The following is an 8,269-nucleotide window of genomic DNA, read 5'->3' as shown; positions in this document are numbered from 1 at the left end:
AAATTCTGTTAATTTAATTAAATTTATCAAAATTTTATGTATTATTCGTAAAAAAGATTTGATAGCCAAATTAAATAATAAATATTAATCTAATATGTATTATTTGTACAAACGATTTGATATCAACAACTGTGGCGCCAAGTTAAATTCTACTACAAAATAAAAAGTAAAACCTAAGTGATACTATCTTTTGTAGTAGTATTGTAATATCGAGCGAGGAAACCTTCCTTCTCGCGGTCAAAGTTCGCGGGTAGGTGCGATTGTCGCGACGTGACAACTAGCGTGCGGGCTGATTGGCGTGTGACCGCGGGGCATCCAATAGGAGGTCCTGCGGGAGAGAAGGACGAGGGAGAAGGATCAGAATCGATAACGGCGTTGATGAAGGAAGGTCTCGCGTCTCTAATAAAGTCTTTTCCACATTTATGTATTTGTGTTTTTATGTGCCTTATGGTTTATGCGACTACATTAATTTCAGAAGTGGGATTAGACTCGCGATACGACTCGCGACCTGACTTACGATCAAACTATCAGACGGATTATTAAGTTTGTGTGTGATTCAAGACTTTAGTAAGAGTGGCGAGTGAACGTTAAGAATGGCGGACGAAAACTTTACGTTCGCGCAACTAAAGGCGACTCTTAAGCAGCTCAATTTGCCTATAGCAGGCGACAAGGCAACGCTGAAGAAGAGATTGTATAGTCACGATCCCAGTGGAGCGTGGAGAGAACGCGCAAGGAATATGTGTGTTGAGGATCGACAACAGACAGGTCAGGAAGACGAGTCTGACTATGAACTTCCGGGAGCCGTAGGAGGACAAGCGTATACGACACGCGAAAACTCGAGACTCGATCCGATTGAGAGGGAAATGGTGAGCAATCTCGCTAGAGATCTAGAGCGCACGAGGCGCGAGAATGAGATCATGCAGCGACGCTTAGAAGAGTTACGGCGCGAGAGGGATATGGCGGCCGGAAGAATATCGGTGCCGAGCGCGGCAAACCACGCGCCATCTTCGATGCCACGACCCACTATTTCCGCGCTTGGGGAACTGCTAAGCGAATTTACGGGAACAGAAGGTATATTTGAGAATTGGAGAAAGCAGCTCGAACTCATTCGTGCCACATACAGTCTAGATGACAATAATACACGCATTTTGATAGGCATGAAGTTGAAACGAAGAGCTTTACAATGGTTCCACTCGAAATCAAAACACTTGGAGATGCCGGTACGTGAATTGTTAAACGAAATGAAGAAGATGTTCGATCATCGGCCGTCGAAAATGGAATTACGTCGGCGGTTTGAAAAAAGAAACTGGCGCCACGATGAATCTTTCGCTGACTACTATTATGATAAGGTGATACTGGCAGGTAAAGTGCCGGTCGATGAAGACGATCTTAGATGATCTGATTGCACGAGGTATTATTCGTCCTAGTTCTTCGGAATATGCTTCAAGAACCGTCCTAGTGCGGAAAAAGGATGGAAGCATAAGAATGTGTGTAGACTATCGCACTCTAAACAGAGTCACTGCGCGAGACAATTATCCGTTGCCAATAATAGAAGAGCAGATTGACGCGTTGCAAGGAAAGCGCTATTTTACGTCGTTAGATTTAAAAGATGGATTTCATCATATCTATCTTGATAAAGACAGCATAAAGTATACAGCTTTTATTACGCCTTTCGGTCAGTATGAGTATGTAAAAATGCCGTTTGGACTTAAAAATGCGCCAGCGCGATTCCAACGTTTTGTTAACGAAATTTTGCATGACTTAATGAGAAATGGAGATGTTATCGCTTATATGGATGATTTTCTTGTTGCAACGGAAACTCGGGAAAAGCATTTAGAGGTACTCGATTGCGTTTTTAAGTTATTAGTAGAAAACAAGCTCGAATTGCGGTTAAGTAAATGTCGTTTCTTATATGAAGAGATCGAATTTTTAGGATATATAATCTCAGCAGAGGGCGTACGACCGAATGAATCGGGAATAACAGCGATTAAGGAATTTCCGACCCCCAAGTGTGTCCGAGATATTCAGAGCTTCCTTGGGTTGTGTTCATATTTTAGAAAATTCATAAAGAACTTTTCGCTAATTGCCGGGCCCTTATACGATTTAACGAAAAAGGGAACTGTATTTGAGTTTGGATTGAAGCAAAAGGACGCGTTTGATCTTTTAAAGAATAAATTGATGTCAACACCGATTATGTCTATATATAGTCCAGGTGACGAAACGGAGCTTCATTGCGACGCAAGTTCGAAGAGTTTTGAAGCGGTTTTGCTGCAGCGTAAGCCAGATAAGAAATTCCACCAGATTTTCTATTTTTCCAAAAAAACAACCGAAGTCGAATCACGGTATCACAGTTATGAACTCGAAACGCTTGCGATAATATACGCCCTGAGAAGATTTCGAATATATTTACAGGGTATTCCTTTTAAAATAATCACCGATTGTAACGCACTAGTTATGACCCTGAATAAAAAGGACATCAATCCGAGAATTGCGCGTTGGGCCTTAGAATTACAGAATTTTGAATATTCCACGGAGCATAGGCCGGGAAAGAGGATGCAACATGTAGATGCATTGAGCAGAGCGAACAGTATCCTAATAGTTGAACCTAACACATTTGAATTTGAATTGTCTGCCTGTCAAATGCAGGATCCGATTATTAAAGAATTAAGGACACGCTTGGAGAAGGAGCAAGATAGCTTCAAGTTTTATTTTTTGTTCCGCGGGCGATGGAGCAAGATCTGCTTCATAGGTATCATAACGATTTCGGACATTTCGGAGCGGATAAAACTGTAGCGCTATTATTAATAACATACTGGTTTCCGCATATGAGAACTAAAGTTCACGAACACATTAGGAATTGTACGAAGTGCATCGCTTTTTCAAAACCGTCAGGAAAAGCGGAGGGATTCCTGCACAGTATACCAAAAGGGAACCTACCCTTCGAGACCATACATGTCGACCACTTTGGTCCCGTAGATAAAATGCATGCGTCGAAGAAACATGTACTATTAGTCGTCGATGCGTTCACTAAATTTGTTAAACTATATGCGGTAAAAACTACGACTTCCAACGAGACAATCCGATGTCTCAAAAATTATTTCAGCGCTTATAGTAAACCGAAAACTTTGGTGTCAGATCGAGGGACTAGTTTCACTTCAAAGGAATTCGAAGAGTTTATGGAGGAGACGAATATGACTCATGTGAAGATAGCGACCGCATCGCCTCAAGCGAATGGACAAGTTGAGCGATACAACCGAATGTTAGCGCCAGCGTTAGGGAAACTATACGACGGGAAAGATTGGCATAAATCGTTGGGGAAAATTGAATTTGCGATGAACAATACTCTAAGTCGGGTAACGGGTGAAACACCTAGTCGATTGCTTTTTGGCGTACCCCAGCGGGGTCAAATAATCGATGTATTAAGAGAATATGTAGAGGAACAGAATGACTCCGGTGAAAGAGACTTAGTACGAATGCGAGATAATGCGGCCGAGAAAATTAAGAAAACGCGCGAGTATAGCGAGCGATATGTGAATCGAAAGCGAAAACCGGCGCGAGAATATTGTGAGGGCGATCTAGTTGGAGTACGGAATTTCGAGACTACCGGCGGCAAACTAGCACCGGCTTATCGGGGTCCTTATACTGTTATTCGTAAATTAAGGAATGACCGATATGTTGTGACTGATCTTGAAGGATGCCAAATATCGCAGCGCCCATATCAAGGTACTTGGGAAGCGGCTAACATGAAACCTTGGCGGGATAAATCATCGGAAGAAATACTGTCGGAAAGCGACTCGGAAAGCGAAGATGAAAAGTGTGACGGAATGCAGAGCGAAAGCGGCCGGGACGGCCTTATGTCAGAACGGCCGAAACTGTAGTAGTATTGTAATATCGAGCGAGGAAACCTTCCTTCTCGCGGTCAAAGTTCGCGGGTAGGTGCGATTGTCGCGACGTGACAACTAGCAGCGTGCGGGCTGATTGGAGCGTGTGACCGCGGGGCACCCAATAGGTCCTGCGGGAAAGGGGGACGAGGGAGAAGGATCAGAATCGATAACGGCGTTGATGAAGGAAGGTCTCGCGTCTCTAATAAAGTCTTTTCCACATTTATGTATTTGTGTTTTTATGTGCCTTATGGTTTATGCGACTACACTTTATTATTTACTTAATCCAAATGGTACTGTCTTTAATTTTTATACAATGAAAAAATTTAATTTAAATAGTAAAATTTTTCATGTAAAAACACTTGGCGCTGCTAGAACTCGATATAATAACATGATAGTATAGTAGTAAAATACGTAATAAGTATTTACATGAATGTAAATAAAAATAAGAATATAATATTTAGAAAAATAACATAAATAAGAAGCATATTATTATATTATAATAAGAAAAATCAGAATCATATTAAAAAATATGAATATCTAGAAGAATAAGAAAAATAAAAAGCATCCCCAATGAGAGTCAAAGTATCTAGCATGTGTATATATGTGTATATATGTGTATGTTTTTCTTACTCGATCTAGCAGCGCCAAGTGTTTTTACATGAAAAATTTTACTATTTAAATTAAATTTTTTCATTGTATAAAAATTAAAGACAGTACCATTTGGATTAAGTAAATAATAAAGATAGTACATATCACTTAGGTAAAACGATACATCGTGCGCTTCATGCGTAACTTGGAACGCACACTTTATAAACTTGCCGTGACGCCGCTACAGTGTCGATAATTAGCGTTGATCTATATAAATTGTATATTCATAAACATATGCTCTAAAAACACGTCGATCTACAAAAAGATTAAAATTTATTATCATATAATCCTCGTTTATTTTGGTCAATTTATTTTATGATGCTGTTCTATTAAAAGAGGTCATATTTTACAAATTTTGTTACAATAATGATTAACTAACAATAAAACTAAAAATTATTTAAGGCATAATATTTTCCATGATTACAGTTAAATCGCGGTTAGTAATGCTAAAACTAATAAAAACGCAAAAAATGAATGAGAAAAATTTACCCACCAAGTTTACATTCTTAAAAATCATTTTATCTAACATAGACGCGTTGCTTCTTTTGCATAATCCAAATTTATATAAGTCAGTACCTGTGTCATTCTTGTATTTCATTCAATATATCGAAAACTAAATTTTAACAATGACTTACAAGATAGAAGGCAAATCAATTTAAATCAAATTCTGAAAAATGGATGATAAATGTATAAATTCTGATAATGGATTCTTAATAAATAAATGATTATTCATATCTTATAGGGCCATATGTGAGAAACACGATCTATAAACCTTAAATGATCTGACTGGACCTTAAGTGCTTATATGATATTCTATGTGAATTTATAATACATATATACCACGTATGTAGTCCTTTAAAATGCGCGCTAAAATGATTTTTCGGTCTTAAAATGCAAATTTTATTAAACTATCGCAGTAATATCACGAGTTAAATTAATTAGCAATTTAACAATTTGATGCTTTTTCTGATCTTAGAATGATCTTAATAATGCTGAGTGACATATTAAAATATATAAATAATTAATTCTTAGTGCGAAACATATTGTCTCGATCGGAAGTAGAACCCAGATATATTACATTCCTTATGAGCGTCCTAAGAGATCCGGGTTCGACTCCCAGCCAAGGTAATATTTTTCGCAATAAGAATTAATTACTTACAGATTTTAGTATGTCTCTCAGCATTATTAAGATCGTTTTAAGATTCGAAAAAAGCATCAAATTGTTAAATTGCTGGTCAAAAACTCGTGATGTTACTGTGGTAGTTTATTAGAGTTTGCGTTTCAAGTCTCAATGACTATATTCTTAATTATGGAAAATTCTTAATAAATTATATTATTATTACACGAACAATTTTACCTTTAATTTATAAAAAATATATTCTGTGCATTAACTTCTACATATTATACATAAAATACTTTTTTTATCGAAGTTATTGGCTTCAACTCAAGGCGACACGTCGTTAAAAGTGTGGTAGATAAAAAGCATTCATTAAATACCTTGGAACCTATTATAAAGGCATAACATTGTATGGATGGTTATAGTCATTCATAATCTATCTGTAGAAATACGAATAAAAAAAATTCCATGAGAAGTGAGCAAGCTAATCTAGAACATCTCTATTTATTCTGTCACTTAGTACTTGTAAGTTGATGTGTACATACTTCATCCTCTAATATAAGCACCTTACATAGTATAATTCTCACAAAGTTTCTAGAGGATCTGCCAAAATTACTTCTGAAATTCTTATAAAACGTATTAATACAGGTTTGTGTCTTGTGTATCAAGAATTAATTCAAATTACTTGCCGAAAACATAAAACTATGACAAAGACGCTACAGGCTGCACTGTCACCTTTATTGATCATGGGCTCGTTCTGCAGTTTATGTTTGTTCGAATATCCTTTTGGATATCCTAGGCCATATCTCTCTTATCTCTATTTTTTGGCCATATGGAGCTGCCTTACATACTACTTTTACTATCCATTCTTCTCCATTGCTAGATATTGTAATATTCTGTGATTCTACCATAATATTGATCACCGCGATTACATCGATACTTATTAGCCTTTTTTATTTTAAGGTAACAATTTTTCAATGTACTCATAGTCCCTAATATTACTTGATCTTTCTTTAAAGTTTCTTATCTTTTCTTTAATCATTATTTTCATTGAGAACGTTAAAGGCGTCTTGATCATATAATTATAAGCAAATACAAAAAACTTCGCACAAATTTTACGGAAAATCGATATCGATCAGATTACTTCAAATTTTAATATTTTTAAGCTCATGTAAAACTGATTAAAAGTCCTCATGAGCAAAAACCTCTAAATGCTTTAGATTTTGTTACAGGATCTTTTAAAGATCATCAAATCTCATACGGAAGAATAGTCAAAATAATCGAAATAGCTTTTGTATTAACATTAGTTGGGAATACTGTATAAGACATCATGGATATATACTGTATATCTATGTGTCACGGAAAAATTTGTCGGACATAATAGATCCGTTCTTCTGTACAGAAGGAAGGGAGAGGAACAAAGATAAACTGCTGCAAAAGTTCAGCCAAAAAGAACAGATCTAATATCACGAAACAATTATTATATTTTTCAATATTTCAAAAAATATTATTACAGTATAAAACATCCTGAAAAAGCTGGATGAAGTTTGGAACGTTCTTGGAGCGATTTTTCAAAACAGTTTGGCCCGTTTTTCCTTTGGCACAGAGTTACATTTGCCTGCCAGACAACCAATAGAAAACACACCGATCGAATACATGCGTCGGAAGGCATTCTTATTGGCGAAAAACTACCCTTTTCAACGCATCTCAAAGGAATGAAACGCCTGTCGCGTCCATGCCATTCATTCTGTATAATTCTGAGAAGGGACGCAAAACTAAAATCATAAACATAGTATTGATAGATATACAAGTGCAGAAAAAAAGATTTATTTCGATCTTTTGTACTTATTCATAACAAATATGAAAATTTTCTGAAAATCCTAGAGTAAAGAATAAGGCATATGAAGGATGATTGCCCGTGAAGAATTTTAATCAGCTTGACGTGGGATACAAATTAAATATTAAAATTTAATGCAATTTGACCGAAACTGATTTTTCATAAGATTTGTGCGGGGGGATCGAGCTATATATAAAAAGTTTTTAAATAAATCAATTTTAATTTTAGTTCATATTATTATTTACTGTAAACGAAATATGTTTTGTAAAATTAATATTTGTATTTATATTACTCTCCCAAATTATTGTCCTTAACATATCATTTAAATCTTATGTTTCAAATATTTATCTTTATTATAACTTGTTTATCTATCACATTTCTTATACACATTGCAATAACAATTTCTATTCAAATATAAAATTTCCTTTTGTGGCCCGCATAATCGATTAATATGATTTTTTAAAGGCATTGAAAATGTGCTTACATGAACTTTCCTTAGTGGACGACACAATGGAAACATTCGGTGCGCCAAAGAAATACCAACGGCTGCGTAAATGGATAAGTCGAATAATGATTGGATGGATTGTATACATTTTTTATACCTTAATAGCAATGTATTTTTACCTTTTTCTTCTTTATCAGAAATCCCCAGATCTCTTTAATTATTTTGTAATATTTTTGTTATATTATCCGGAATATACAGGGTGAGTCATTTTAATCTATGGACCCGAATATCTTCCAAATTACGGTATCTACAAAAAAATGGTTTAGATAAAAGTTGAC

The sequence above is a fragment of the Mycetomoellerius zeteki genome, unplaced genomic scaffold (genome assembly GCF_001594055.1).
Source record: "Mycetomoellerius zeteki isolate Tzet28-1 unplaced genomic scaffold, Tzet1.0 scaffold434, whole genome shotgun sequence".
Taxonomy (NCBI): Eukaryota; Metazoa; Arthropoda; class Insecta; order Hymenoptera; family Formicidae; genus Mycetomoellerius; species Mycetomoellerius zeteki.
This window is presented reverse-complemented; position numbering follows the sequence as displayed.